This window comes from Ornithodoros turicata, chromosome 5, assembly GCF_037126465.1.
Source record: "Ornithodoros turicata isolate Travis chromosome 5, ASM3712646v1, whole genome shotgun sequence".
Classification (NCBI taxonomy): Eukaryota; Metazoa; Arthropoda; class Arachnida; order Ixodida; family Argasidae; genus Ornithodoros; species Ornithodoros turicata.
In genome coordinates, this window is record NC_088205.1 from 29,012,275 (window position 1) to 29,028,493 (window position 16,219).

The window sequence follows — 16,219 nt, forward strand, 5'->3', positions numbered from 1 at the left end:
TACGAGGGCCCCGACATCACAATATTTTTAAACAAGTGTTTTTGGTAGCGTGTTCATTTGGTTTTAATATACAGTTATCAGTGTTGAAAACTTCGCTGTCTCGGCGATCCGACGGCGGTCATCTTTGTTGTGGCACATGTTTGAGCCGAATTTCTCTTATTTTGGAAGATTTGCAGGAAGTGTTTCTAAGTCAAAGAAAAACATTCTGAGGAAGGTATTGTGGCGCGCACCTAAACGTTTTGACGCACTTCCTATCGTAATTGCCATCATCGCTTAAGTCAGCCAGTCAGCCATGTAGCAACCACGTAATGAAAGTGACATTCTCTTGATTGGAGTGCACTTCACGCCCATGTGGCACTAAATTAGCCCGTTTGGCAGGTGTATCTGAATCATTTCGGAATAAACTTCCGCATCACGCTCCACGCGAGCGGTACGAAAGCCTCGGTTTTTCCCATTGGTTCCCGAAATCACATGACCCCTCCCGTGGCTGCCTCACTTGCTTGTGGGGATATCACAGCCCGACGAGTTTGGGTGTTCGACGTGTAGATTTTCTACGCGTGTGACTCCCTTTGTTGTAAAACTGCGAATGCAGCTTCGATCACATCGCGACATCGATCGCAACATCGACATCTGCCCTTCGCGGATGCCTTGTCTTTGCCTTTGCCTGCCTTGGCGTGAAGTATCTAAACCGAAATTGTACTTACTTGAATACATTGTTAAAGTTTGCCCAAGTTTGCCACGTAGTAATCCGAGTAATCCGAAAAGCCGTTCCCGATACACAGCTAGAGTACACATTTCCAAGAGTTCTTCTTAGATGCTACGTCTTTCATGTATATATCGTGTGGAACGCGCTTGCCGGGCAAGTACTTCTAAGGAATTATGCTGGGTTTGAAATTGCAATTGTGCAGTGCTTTCTTGTTTAATAACTTGATGTATACTGTCGCCTGTAACGGTCCCTTTGATAAGATAACAGCGTGTTAAGCAAATAAGCGAGCACCTTTAATATATGTTTCCTCGTGACGTGCATCTCATTTCTAATGCATGTTCTGAACTTCTACACGAACACTGAAGTTCTACTTCTTCTGAAGTTTACTGAACTTCTACACTGAAGTTCTACACTAATGAGAATTGCAGTACACTGAAGGTCGACTAAACTTTATTAAAGCGGGGAAGCGGCTAAACACGAAAGACGGTAGTATCATATGTCTCTTGTTAGAGCATAGCTTGCTACGCCGCGGGCGAACTCGATTTGACTGATGGATCCCTGACAATAGTCTTTTATCTTTGCGCTCAAAATTCTTGGCTGTGTCAACGTCTCGGATACAGGTGCCACTTTCCGAACTACTTATCTTCAGGTGTGTCTCCACCTGAAAGTCCAACAGGACGCTCAATAATCAAAAGACGTCTGGATGTGGACTGTAGAAGCACCCATTGAAGCGACTGTGGAACGACTAGCAGGCGTTGGCGGTATTCCGCATGTTGTCAGTCATCTCAGCCCACATTTCCGGAGGAAAGCCAGAGCCGTCTTTGATATGTACTCATCGACAAGATAGTCCATAAATATATGGGGCACGCCATTCGCAGAGCTGGGTCAGAGTTCTGCCCCTGTACGGGACAAAAAGTATTCCATTGGCAGAATCGGGGTAGACGTTGAATGTTTCGTTGGCGGAGCAGGAGCAAAATGTTTGCTCCAAAGAGGAATAGCTTTTGACCCACGTCGCCAAAGCAAACCCGGGAAAGCACGGGCAGGGGCGCCAAGCTGTAGTAGAAATCTATTGTAGCTGAAAACTCACGTGACCTCCGGAGCTGGACTAATGACTGAGGACTAGCCACCCTTTTTTTCTTCTTCTTTTTTGATTATGCCGCGAATGACGTAAATGACGTGTCACCCGTTTCTCTCTCACTACTTTCCTCCTCTCTGCTCTGCTTCCCGTCTTTCCCCATTTGTTGTTTCTTTTTGTTCACTATTTTTTTTGGTTCGCGTTTGTCGGAATGCAGTGGGAGTTACAGGAATACGACGGAGCCTTGGTTGTTGTTTTTTTTTTCACATGAAGTATTTTATTGTGCGACATACGGTTATGCAAGCAAGGCTTGCACAGCATGACTGTGGTAACGAAAACAACATGACATTAATATTGCTCTGGAATTTGCTTGAAGAAGCCTGATAACGTCGGACTGCCTCTTGCAAGGACTGCTACTAGGGACTGGAGCTCAGTGGCTGCAAGATGAAAAAAATTGGTATCAGATATACAGCCATGCATGTGAAAGTTGCAATGTAAATAGAAAGAAGGTGCTTGAACGCGAAAAATAAGAACGGTGGTAGGGTTGTGAGAAGCTCGCAGCCATGGGGTGTGATGAGCGACCTTAGTACAAAAAATACCTTTTATTGCGATACTTCACAATGATAATATTCAGGCTGAATTGCCTGACAAACTTAGCTTTGGCGCTACGTACAGAACAGATACTAAGTCAACGTCGGGCGAAACGTGTCGAGCAAAATCACCGAGAATCAGACTTACAGTAGCGTCATACCTTCATACAGTACGACGTGAGCGGGTATTTAATCATAACATTTAGTTGATATTGTTTCACGAAAAGAAATACCTACCATCGTATCTGCAAAGCTACGCTGTCTGTCTCGGTCACAGCGTATTCCGGTCCCGATTTACGGTAACTGTTAAGCAACTTATTCACAGTACACGAAGTGAATGCGGTGTTGTAAGGCAACAAGCAATGGCAAATGACTTACCTGTCGGCAGTCGTTGACCGGGTATCGGGTACGAGGCGTTCGGATGCTCGAACTGTTTCTACACCAAGAAGCAGAGCAGAAATGTTGCGCGCATCTTCCCTGGCAGCTGTGACTGTTCGAGGACACTCACATGATGCAGCTTGCGTTTTTAACCAGGAAAAATCAGAACTCATAGGCCAACCCAACCGCTACACAACACGAGCCGTACGAAACGGACGCCGGCGACTCCGTGGACGCCGGTTCCAACCGGCACAGCCGCCACGCTGTCGCCTGTTTGAGCGCTCGTGAACAAATTTGAAAACGGCCAATCATCGCTCAGAAAACGAATTCATCCTCATGGGAACCAATCAGTAATCACTAGCCACCGGATGTCTCCATGACGTTCAGTTTATGACGTTTTCTGACGTCAGATGACGTGAAACGCGGGAAGCGCCTCACTTTATCCCGCCAAGGAACTGGCGAGATTCGGGCACTTGGCACGGGGTCACGCGCTCTGCGGAGCGCGCGATTCGCACCTTGTACGAGTATTAGCATTCCGTTGACGAAGCAAACCCGTTTGACCCCGTCGGAAGCACGCACTCAAACCCCACCCAGCGCGGGGAAAGACCTGCTCTCCCAATGGAATACGCCAATAGCCGGAGCTTTTCTTCCCGCTGAGCGTCCGAGCACATATCAAACACAAGACAGCCTGTAACTTTCGATGGTCGAAGGTATGGCAAGCCACCTGTTTAAGCCATAAACCCACTTCGAAATTCCCAGGCTTGAAAGACGGTGACAGCCCTATAGTTTCTGGATTTTGCGCCACCATGCATGGCCTAGGTGAAATCGGCATCCTCTACTGTTAGCACTTGGCCACGAGAATGTTACTGCGTTGTGAATGGCTGTCTCAAAGTCGACAACAGCTATTGCTGGTTCAAAAGCCTTACCCGCCTCCGCTGCCGCCTGCTTGACCAACTGCGCCACCCCCAAAGAGCATGTTTCTTCTTTCGATGGCAGCAAGCTGAACACGAGCGGGACGTAAATACCATTCCGGAGGACATGGATTGGGAAGAGTTGCTTGAAGTACTGAATGGTGCACGATCTGAATGGTCCGTCCATGAAAATCTTGTCCAGGGTGCAAAGAAACGAAACATTTGATGCGTATGAAAGGACAACCACTCCTATGCTGCTGTCGTTCGCCAGTACGAAGCTTTCTCCCCTGTTAGTTGTTGTTAAAGATGCAGACGATGCCAATTTTTTGTGTACGTCGTCTCTAGACTTTGGCAGGCGAGGGAGAGTACGTCGCCGCGCACGGTATGCCGCTTCTCGAAGTAATTTCATGTCAATGTGATCGACAGTTGCTTCATGTGTTTCTGCCTTTCGTATCTCCGCGCAGATTAATCGCGACGGTTTTTCTGTGCAGTTAGCCGTAGTTTTTTGTTTCACGGCAGCTGGTACCACTTGCCTGTCTAACGTGTGGCGCGATGCCTCATGGTTGTGGGAGAGACGTTGTAGATCATCTTGCAACATTGTTTCTTCACCGGTGGTGGAAAAGCCAGTATCACAAGTTTTCACAGTGCCCATCGTCATCTTACAGATTTATCTTTCCTTGCGTAGCCACGGCGAAAATTAAATCCACTACCTATAGAACAATTATATCCTTCAATTTGTCGCTACCGCACTTAACCAAATCCTTGGTGATAAGTGAAACCGTTGCGAAGGCGTCCAAGTGCACGAGCAGGGCACGCGCACTTTGCGCAAATACATTACGCCCGCTGTATCGTGTTAAAGGGACCATGAAGCGTTTTTCGCGAATTCCGAGTACTCTGCAGGAAACCGTTCTCATGATCTCTCACTATGGTAAACACATCGGCTTTTTACCGTATTCAGTACAACGGGGGCGCAGTTATCAGACAAAAATAGCAGGGCGTGACGGCTGGATATAAGCCTTCCAAGCGGGCTTACGTCATAGCCATCCAATGCTCTCATCCAACTGTGAGTGAACTTCGGACACAAAATAGCACGACACAGGTGCAGCGCGTGTGAGCAGTTGAGTTCGACCCTGAGTTGCCTGCGTTGAGTTTTCGTTTATGTCCAACAATGCGAACGCTTTGCATCTTATTCCCTGTGGGTTCCAGCCCATTGTGGTGTCGTGGGGAACGAGCAGGCCGACAGCGCCGCAGAAGCAGCACTCTCGTATCGGAACCGGACCCGCATTGTTCTGCTCAGAGGAGACCGCCGTTCAATTCTGCGACGTCTAGTGACACCCCTGGCGTCCCGCCAACGGACAACCGACATTCTTCCCCCCTCTATGTTGAACAGAGTTGATCCCACGCTCGCTTTTCGCATGCCACGAAACACATCTCGTCAGGATGCTGCATTAATCCACCGCATGCGCCTCGATGTGGCCTTTACAGCTCAGTGGCGTTACCACTTGAGACAAATTGATTCTCCCACCTGCTGCCACTGTGGTGCTCTTGAGGATCTGGAGCACATTCTTCTTCATTGCCCTCACTACGAACCTTCCCGAACCACACTCTCCGAGTCTCTTCGTCAGCTGGACTCTCGCCCTTTCTCCCTACCGAAATTGCTTGGTCCCTGGCCCAATCCAGCCCAGCAACGCTCTGCGCTCAAAGCTCTTCTGACATTTCTGGACACCATCGGACTTCGATCGTTATTGTGAAGGGGCTCGTTATTTTATTCCCCCATTCCACCCAGCAATGGGGTAGAGTATCGCCTGTTGCGATGAAACTCCCCACTCTCCAAGGCCGAAAATAAAGTTGTTGTTGTTGTCCCTGTGGGCACACAATGGTTCAGCTTCATTTCAATAGCAGCGGTTCTTACTTCCTGAACAGAATACTGTCATTGACTGAACATCACGTTTTATGACATAAATTGCCATGGAAGAATCGGAGAGAAAGCAAGAAAACAAGTGGACGTGAGTGAAAAGCGAATTAAAAGTAACTTGGAACTTAGCTTAAGTTACTTTGGCAAAGTTACCTGAAAAAGAAATGAGTTCCTCTGAAAGTTACCACGGCGCAAAAGTAGAGAATTAAGTTATAAGTTACCAAAAAAGGAACTTAGTTACAGTAATGAGTTTCCTCGAACTCTGGTTGAAAGTGTGTATTTGCATGAAAGTCTAGCCTCTATGAATCATGTTCCCTAGTTGAGAGTTTCAAGCGATGGTTGATGATTGGAATCAGTACTGCATTAAGGGCACCTTAAAGCTGCAACTAGTCCAATATATGAAAACACTCCTGAATTATTCATCCATATGCAGTTAAAAGCCACTCCATATTGGATAGGACAGTACTAAGATGGGCAAAAGCATATAAAGAAAAAGTATTGCATGAAAATTTTGCCTAACATACAAACTCGTATTAGTGGGACATACAAACACACCAGCCACATGTCTCTTTGCTGGGTTCCAGCATGTTTACTTTACTTAGAGACAATAAATAATTTTTCAAACTCGAATGTCTACTCTTTATTCTCCCTGCTTAAGGTTGCGACAATATATGTTTGAATGCAGCCCAACTGAAAACAATGTGATCCGTCTGATCAAAGAAGTTTCCCAGTGCTACAGCAGTATCGGACTGTGCCACCTTTCCAAGGAATATACAGAGAAGGTGACAGCCAGGCCTCATTTGCGAAAGAAATTGTCAATGTTGATCATATTCAACAACCAGTAATGCACTCTGGCCACTTACCTGGTTGACTGCTTCAAACTTGCTGTTGGAACTGGACTTGTGATACTTTAATGTTGGAGCGTTCACCACAAGACCTTGGTACTTAGCCTTTTTATGACTTATTCACTCTACCTCTAGTCATTTTGAACTGTCTTTACCGCCATTTACTTCCCCAGTGCGCATATTTCTAGTCGATATGTTTTTACCGTCATATAGCCTTTATATCACGTAATATCATTCTAGTCCTTTGGAAGTGTTTTAGTTCCGTTCGGCATTTCGTGTCATAGCTAGTCTATCTAAACTTCCTGTGCAAAGCATAATGTTTATACCCAAGCATATTAAGGTGGTTACATTAACAAACGTGCCAAACATTCCCTGGCATTCCACACCCCCGAGCAGAAAGGAAATGGGAGAAACACGAGAAGCAACACGCTGCACACACTGACAGACGACAAAAGAAACGTAACACAACAAATACAACATCACACAAAACCAGCAAATCACATACTCGAAGTTCAAAGTACAAAATTGGAACGACACGACCTCACACGAGTACAAAATAGACAGGAAATAACATGTATGTGGCGGGATTTCACACAAAAAACGTAAGGAATCCAATCACGAGGGATTTCTGCAGCGATCCGTGGCAAAATTTTAGCGAAGCAGCAAGGGAAGCGCTCACAAACAGCAAAACTTGTCACAGCTTACATGCATTCCAATGGGCTGTAATGTCTCTTTTGAGCACCGCAATATGGCGGCCGGTTGGCGTACCCTTTCCCGCGATACCCTCACCCATCCGCTATCCAGCCTTTATACATAGAGATCAGTGGTCGAACGGTAATACTTCTTTGCTACTCTTGAAGCTTGAAGCGTGAAAGATCAAGAAAAGATCTTCCCGGAACAGCACCGCAAGCGGTACTGCCCCGACGACCTTGTTATCGGCCGCGCGTTCAAAGACGCGGACCGCGTTATCAAGGGGCCCTTCTCCAAATATGAAGCTTGAAGCGTGAAACGTTGTGCCGTGCAGTGTTGCCGTTGTAGCGACTTTATCACCAGATTTATTAGTGACTTTCGGAGCAGGTTAGCGCCCAAATCTACGGGTGTGGCGCGTAGCGACAAATGTAACGACACGAACAGTCACCGACTGATTGCGGTCTCAAACAACCAATGCTGTCTGGCAGTGATTTATTCAGACACCCTTAATACTCCCACAATGTTCAGTGCCACCCACCTAACTTTTTTTTACCTGTGTGCCTCCTACCAGTGGGTGCCGTTGCGATTTCAGCTTTAGACACACGTCTAGCTGTAACGACGTAACTATATAATAATAACCCCCCCCCCAATTTTTTCCAACACCCCTTGTGAAGAACAGAAGGACTCAACGCGGGTCCAAGCATTCGCTTTAATCCGAACAAGTGAGCGTGCCCACGCTAGCTTAACTAAAAGAAGAAGCTAAAAGTCCATGCAGGTGAGCTGGCCACCAGCTCCTCTTTTTTCTCCACATACGAGTTTCAACACCCCTCCATGCTTGGGACTCTGGATCACGACCTACATAATAACAGGGCGACCAGGCCACTTTCCCAAATCCCTATGGGGCGGCTGTCCGCTGAGCCTCCTCGCCCTTTCCTCCTCTCACCGGTGAAACGTCCGCTTGGCGCGCTGCCCACATTCCCTAAAACAGCGGGACGCCGCATTGGGACATGTGACGACAAGGTGTTCGTATTGACTCGTGTATATATCTTTTCGACGTGTATATTGGTTTGTAATGTACAATATCGACTGCTGTACTCGTTTTGTCGGGGCATACTTGATAGGGATACTGTTTATTTTGTTTTGTCGTGCTATGGTATGGTATGGCATAAGCATATGCAGTGCGTGACACGAGCGCATCTCGTATTGGTACACAGCACAAGGTACTTGATTTGATACCACGCCGTCCTTACAAAACAATTAAGTTCCCCCATACCTTGTCGAGCCTGGGAGGTACCGGGTTCGAGTCCCGGAGCCGGCTGTGCTATCCGGATTTTTTCCTGGGTTTTCGTCAGACGCTTTCAGACATATGCATGTCTGCCAGACCCATAGTGTCCCAGCCAGCATGTCGAGATCCTATCTGCAATTCACCATTCGCAATTAACTGAAACCGTATCCTGAACCGAATCATGTGATTTCAGTTACCGGATCACAAGAATCTGTTCAAGCGTGAACGCGATCAACTTTGGATGCGATATTTGTATTGCTTTACAACTGTGATTAGTGGTGTTGAACCTGCTTCTGTTGAACTAGATCTCTTCGTCATATAATGGCTACACTTCTCAAAGTAAAGGGGAAACAGTTCAAAACGTTTTCGCTAATATATACTTGCAGTGCCGTCCTGCTAATGGGGGAGGGGGCTTGTTTATCTATAAAAAAGGGCAAGGTTATAGCCATGCAAAGAGCCGGTTAAGCTTCTCGAATAAAATTTCCCTAGACTTATATGTTCATTTTTACCCGTAGGCACTTGTAGCTCATTTTGCGACATCCACGCGGCCTGCGGATACATCCTAGAGAAAACCGAAAAAGTACCGGTTCAACTGTTTGGTTACCGGTAACCACAAGCATTAAAACGGCGAACCACGTAACTGTCACCGCTTTCAGAGTTCTGACACTGAACCGTAACCGAACTGATATTCGCTTCGGTTTCAGTCCTTGAGTGATGGACTAAGGTCCGTTTTTTTTTTTTTTTTTCATTTCATTTATTTCTTCACAGAAAACAAGTGAAGGGGAGGCTGAGGCAAAAAAGTCTCTAAAGGACTTGACAGAGGCCTCAGTCACCCGACATCAGCAAAGACAATGCATATATACAGCAGAAAGCACAATACGTAACACTGATAATGCTTGATAATACAAACATGATAAGTATAATGATTTGTAACATACACTCTCGTTACTTAATCAACTCAAAAAGTTTTCGCACTGCAACTAAAAAGTTTAATGAGTAAAGCAAGAAGTAGAAAGTACTGCATTCGGCTCAACATGAAAAGAAGCGGCCAAAAACATTATTCTAATGCACAAAAATAGCCTAACAATTCACACTTGGATATTTTGGTAAGGTCATTGTCAAAAGTATTTAACAGCTTACTTAGATTGTACTGCAAAGTTTGAAAGCCATAGGAAGTCCTACATTGAAGAAAGGAGTATTTACAAGGATTGCGGTAGCTGTAGACGTGGCTCACGGATTTCAAATTTGCCATGTCTAGAAACCCGTTGTCATTTTCTCTAATGGCTTTCTTATATCCTAGAGCAAGTCTGTAGTTATACAAGTTGTGAATTTTTGGTATATAATGTTTTGTGAACAAGCCTAACGTTGTATGTCTATAAGGTAAGTTTTCTAAAAGCCTTAAGAATTTTTTCTGAACCAGTAAGAGTTTGGAGAGTGAGTGTTTTGAGGATGTGCCCTAAACAAGAAGACAATAGTTGAAATGCGGTTCAATTAGCGTACGATATAACAATGTCAAAATGTTGTCTGGTAAGATGAATTTGTACTTAACTATTAGTCCAAGACTGGAGCACGCCTTCGCCCGAACATGTTGAATGTGAGCATCCCAAGTTAGAAAGGCGGAAAAATACACTCCTAGGAGTTTAACCTTTTCAACTACTTCAACTTTTTCGCCACATAAAAGTATATCATTTGTTAATTGGAAGCTTCGGTTGCGAGATCTGAAAATGATTGCCTTGGTTTTGGCTGGATTAAGCCGCAGACGGTTTGTATCTGACCATTCAGAGAGCTTTAGAAGTACTGCATTAGCTTTCTCAACAACATCTCTGATGTCCCTACCCGTGAAGAACAGGCTGGTGTCGTCCGCATACATTACGAACTTTGTCTCTGAGCACACGTCTACAATATCATTTACGTATAGGTTAAAGAGAAGGGGGCCCAACAAGCTGCCTTTTGGAACTCCGGATTTCACGGGCTTGAAAGATGACTTCTTGTCTTTTATAACTACGCACTGTAGCCTACAGCTAAGATATGACGTTAACAGCATTAAAGGAAGTCCGCGTATGCCGTAGGAAGAAAGCTTACTTAGTAAAATTGTGTGATCTATCGAGTCGAAGGCTTTGGAATAATCGGCTATAACCCCTAGTGTGAACTGCTTGTTCTCAATTCCTTTCGCTACTATTTCCTTCACTTTTAAAAGCGCTGTTTCAGTGGATTTTAATTTTCGATACCCATATTGTGCTGGCGTTAAGATAGAATGACGATCAACAAAAGTGATCATTCTTCTATATATTATTTTTTCAAACACCTTAGACAGTACCGGTAAAATGCTTATCGGTCGGTAGTTGGACATGACCTGCGTGCCCCCCCCCCCCCTTTATGTATCAGACAAGGTTTGGCTATCTGCATTTCAGCTGGGTACACTCCGTGCTCAAAACAGAGATTGAAAATATGCGGTAAGCAGGGTGCTACACTGTAAACTTTTTCACACCTTTAAAGGTGTGCGCTATGTACATTCAATCTGGTTGCGTAACATTGCATCTCCAGTATGATATTTTACAAAATCCGGGAAGCATTACTAAAGATCAAGTGTCAGTGCAAATCTTGCTTTCATTATGTCTTGGATATCGTCGGTACGAGCAAATGCATATATGCATCGCTATCGATAATCAAGCACGCGCAAGTGTCTACAATACTGTTGAGCAATGTTGGTCTGTTGCAAGACTAAATTTTTGGAGGACAGACAACACACGAGTAAAGAAAATTTGTGCGAAACCGTGCTCCATTATGATGTTACCAAAATTACACCTAAAAAGGCGTGCGCCATGCACGCTATTACACCTTTAAAGGTGTGAAAAGATTTAGAGTGTATGTGGCTCGCTACGCTTTTTATTGGCGCTATTTGCATGTTGAAAACATCCAAGCTCTTGCTTTTTTTCAGAGAAACAATAGTTGAGGACACTTCATTAGCATCAACCGGAGAGAAAAATAATGACTGTAAGTTGCTACGTGCTGGATGCATTCGTGTTGGTGTTGATTGATAAGATGGTGGAAATGGATTCGCAAAGTACGCGTTTATGCCCTCAACCATATCTTGTCCTGTTAAAATGGTATTATCATGGACAACACTGTGGATGCAGCCATGACCTGTACCATTTCCTCGCAGTTTGTTAATGACACTCCACATATTGCTTCTCGGATTCGTCAGTGAAAAGTCTCACGTAATAATCTTTCTTAGCACGTCTACTTGCCGCCGTGGCGTAATTCCTAAAATTCTTATATGTAGTGTGATTGATTTCAGTTCTATCTTTCAAAAACATTTTATATAATTTGTCTCTTTCCCGTATAATTTTCATTAAACTAGTTGTCATCCATGGCTTCCTATAGGTTTTGCGCAATGTTTTCGTAGCCATAGGGAAGCAGGAGTGGTATACCTCAAGTAACTTTTTGAAAAAAGAGCTGTAGGCTTCATTAGGTTGATCTATTAGGTTTCACCAACACCAATTAACATTTGAACCGAGACAGGAAGTATCGTCACTGAAATATTCATCAGATCACGCAACCCTGGACCATAGGCTAACAGCAGTTCCTGCTGCTCTTCCTGTGGCGATACACTTCTATAAGCCGCTATTTAAATTTAAAATGAATTTAAAGTTGGTGCCATCACTGTACAAGTGGGTCTGACTCGTCGTCTCCAAAGTGAATTGTTGTTGCAAATCTTTTCTACTTGCTCAAAACGAAAAGGAAATAATGTTAACAATATTTTAAGAGGTAACATAAAAGTCACCGCCGTTGGACTGTAAGCTTTTAGAGAAATATCTCAGATGACAGCACACCTTTTCGCTTTTCGCGCGAGGGGGCATCTTGCCCTGCAAAAAGGGCACTACGGCATAAACCATGCCCATGTGAACTGACAGTCTTCGTGACGGCTTGGTGCGTAAAGATTACGACATGTTTGTCGAAAAAAGGGAACAAATAGCTGACGCGGACGCGAAGAAAGTTACCGCATAAGCACTATAACCCCACTGAAGTAGGGAATGTCGCTAGCGCCACCAATGCTCCTGCGGCAAACATGTGAAACAAAAAAGCCGCCGCTGGGACGGGGGTCAAGTGAACTGGTCGCTCTCTTATTAAGTAGGTCGTGCTCTGGATAAACCACTGCTGTCTGGTACCCTCGGAATGACATTTGTCATCTAGAGTAATTTTAAAAAATAAAAAATATTTTTATGAACTTCAGCTGCGCACAGCTCGGAGGTCTGCATTGTTTGGTCCACATATATGCACACCATAGGTGGGGAGTAACGCGTTACAAAGTAGTGCGTTACCGGTAACGCGTTACATTCGAGTAGTGAAATATGGTAACGCATTACTTTTGGAAGAAAAGTAATGAGTAACGTAACGTCATTACATTTTTACTAACTAACGCGTAACGGCGTTATGCGTTACTGCGTGTTCGGGAACATTGCTTCATCGTCTAAACTTGAAAGCTTGAGCGAGGACCGAGCCTGCAGAATCCGGGAAAATCCCCGACTTTTTTCTATTCATCTTCAATAATGACAAGAAGGTCACATTCGCACCCACGAAGAACGCAAAAGAACGATTATTCACCTACCCTGGTTGAGGTCTGTCACCTTTGTTTACCACCTCTATTTTTCACTCCCTCTGGTATTTTTCGACGAATGGGGGCGAAAGCGACAGAAAAATAACATCTACCGTCTGAACAAGTAACAAAGTACCAAGGAATTGGCTGTTTGGATTTGTACTATATGAGATAAAAGGTCACCGTCTCTATCAACCTGGACAAGGAGCACTCACTGGTCATTAGGCGTCCTCTCAGTCAAACGGGCGAAGCTCACATATAAAAATTTTGAACATCAACTACTTCTGCGTTGCAATAAATCGTACATGTAAATCGTATTCATGCGTGACCCTTGTTTGTGCCCAACATTGGTTGTATTGATTTGCGGAATGCACTTATGTGACTCAACCAAAAATGGTACATATTATAAGGACAACTTGTGAAGTAATGCAGAAGTAACGGCATTACTTACGGGAAGTAACGGCGTTAGTAACGCGTTACCTACTACCGCAACAGTAACGAATAACGTAACGCGTTACTTTTTGAAAAAAGTAGTGAGTAACGGTAGTGCACTACAAAATAAAAGTAACTTCCCCACCTATGATGCACACCAAGGGATAACATTTAATCACACATATATTCACGCCTGTATTTATTCAGGGTGTCCCAAAAAACGTGTCATTGCATTATATAATAAAAAATCATATTACGTAAGAATCGTAGCGTAAAACGGCATTTGTTCTTACTAGGTTTTTGCAACCTCCTTTCGTCGGACTGATAACGATTGCTCTCATCATCGATCACTATGATCTTCGTGCCCAGAAAAGCATGATGTTAGGCTATTTTTTCCGATATAGGATAGCTCCTCAACATCCCTTTCAATTATCAAGAATTTGAGTAAATTCGGCGTGCTCTTCACATTGGTGAGGTGAAAAAGTTGCCTGTACTTGGCAAATTTTCGAGTTCAGTTTGCAAAAATTTACATAATAAACCTTATGCTACATGACATTTACATCAGGAAGTGGCAATGACCTGGTAAGAACATATCCTGTGGACCGCATGCTTCTAGGTGGCATAGTTTTCTTTATTATAATTCAATGACACATTTTCTTGGACACCCTGTATATATATAAGTTGTGGTGTTTTACATGGAGGTCCTGCAATCATCATGAGTCATGACATCAGTGCATGAGGTTCTTTGCTTGCGTTGCTGCAGCTGGCAAACAGCATGCGTAGTCGTGCTCCATACTCGATGTCATGTCTGAAGCTGTCCATTATCCCGCTTCAAATTAGCAGAAAGTTCACCGATGGTGTTAGCGTAATCCACTACACAGGTTACACGCAGAAGTACTGATATTGGAAATCACTTCACCTGAACTTTAAGTCTGGCGACCTTTTCTAGCAACATTGCAAGTTCATCTAACGACTTTTTGAGGTCCCCCTAGCGAGATTTCAGCTGGACACTTCGACAACACTGCCATGTAACCTTACCGTCCATGAGTTGTGATAGCAGCACCATTTAACTACTGGAATTTTGCTGAGCACATAATTTGCTTTCTGTTCGAATCCTGACTATATTCACCCCTTGGAAGAATGAGGTAGCCTACATGAATAAATTTAATATATCAAATCTTGTGTAACAATGTCTAAATGGAAATACCCCCAGTTTTTTTGTGTGTTTTACTGCACTTGGCTTGCTGTGGCATACCAGCCATTCATGCATTGCACATTTCAGCAGTCTAAACGTCTGGTGCTACAAGATGCTCACGCAGGCTCTCAGCCTTCGACCCAACACGGCCTCGTGCCCTTGAGTGTTCACGGTTTGGTGGCGTGTATCTGTCCAACTCCATGACGGTTGTGGAGCACGATACAGGAGGTCTCTGTCTTCCCATTTCCTTCTTCTGTTGGCCAGAACATCCTTTTGTGGGAGATGAGCGTACAAGGATACCAGCACTCTGCGGTATACTCCTCTGGATCATGCTAACATGGTCTCTTGTTGATGATAAAAGGGACATCAATGTTTCTTCATCAGTACAGCAGTAAACGAGGTTCTTCAGTTTGTCAAGTTCCGCTGCAACTTTGCTTTTCAGGCGGCCAATTCCACCAGTTTGCTTGCGTGGCAGCTCGGTAAGTACAGTGTCATCTGGGAAGTCCTCATTATCATCAGCATGCACACTTTGGTCCCCCATTGCTTGCAAGTCTGATGTAGTTTCTTGGCATGCTGATAACGACAGCAATGCACTGTTACGCTAGCTCTGTGGAAGGGCATCAAAGCTGCAGCCGTCAACCTTTAAGAAAAGTGCACAGAGGTGTTTGCAAGGCAGGTGGTGTCTCATAAAGTCTGTGCAAGTGCAGCTTGGGACACAGAAGTTGACTGTGTACGATTTCTCTGCATCCTGTAGTGACTTCACATGGAAAAGTCCACTCCCGATGTCTCGAATGTCCTCACCAGTAAAGCATTCAGCTACTACAAGTCGTTGCATTATGTGCTTTATGGTGCTCTGAGGCCTCTTGTGCAAAAATTTTGGCACGTACGTGTGGTATACCCTATAATCTTCAGATGCACTGAGCAGCTTCTTCATATAGTCTGTCTTTCTCTCCAGGAAAAACTGCTGTAGAAGTACGCGCAGTAGCCCCTCCAAGCTTCTTCTCCCACAGTGTTTGTTGAGGTAGTGCTCCTTCAGTTGTTTATTCTGCGTCTCTGTACCATTATTTGTTGTAATTGGAAGATCCAGATGGTGGCAGGACACCCATTTTTCTTTCTCAGAGAGCCACGTCTGAGTGATATACTGTTGTAGTTTTGGGTTGTTGATCCAGTGCGGTGAAGATTCGAGTTCCAGGAGCCTTTCTGTGTACTGCTGCTCTGTCTGTGCTCTTGCAACCTGGCGAAGTAGGCCGAGGACAGCATTCTTGTGTGTGACTCCGTTCTCTTTTCTCCTTATAGCCATCGTTCCCAGGCATTCTCGCGGTGGAAATCACAGAGGGCAATTTGAGATTCTGGGTACACTCTCTTAATTGCATTGATCTCAGCTTGTGAGTAGTCTACCATCCAGTATTTGGGGTTGAAGGCAGGGCACCACTTCTTGAACAGATTAAGAGCCTCTGCAATGCACTCTTTACTTTCAAACTGTACAACAAACGTGTCAATAATGACATATCCTGTTGGTGTCTTTGCCACGAGAAAAAAAAAGTGGTAGTGCGTAATCTGTTGTTTTGTTTGTGGCATCCATGCTCACCACCGTGTCAGA

At 44.6% G+C, this 16,219-nt stretch overlaps 1 long non-coding RNA gene across 1 annotated transcript; it reads left to right on the forward strand.

Annotated features, from left to right (window-relative positions):
- Positions 1–14,740: 14,740 nt before the first annotated feature.
- LOC135395450 (uncharacterized) lies at positions 14,741–15,997 on the forward strand. The gene is made up of 3 exons (XR_010423095.1): positions 14,741–14,931; positions 15,062–15,098; positions 15,916–15,997. It is a non-coding gene; the product is annotated as an uncharacterized LOC135395450 (long non-coding RNA).
- Positions 15,998–16,219: the final 222 nt, after the last annotated feature.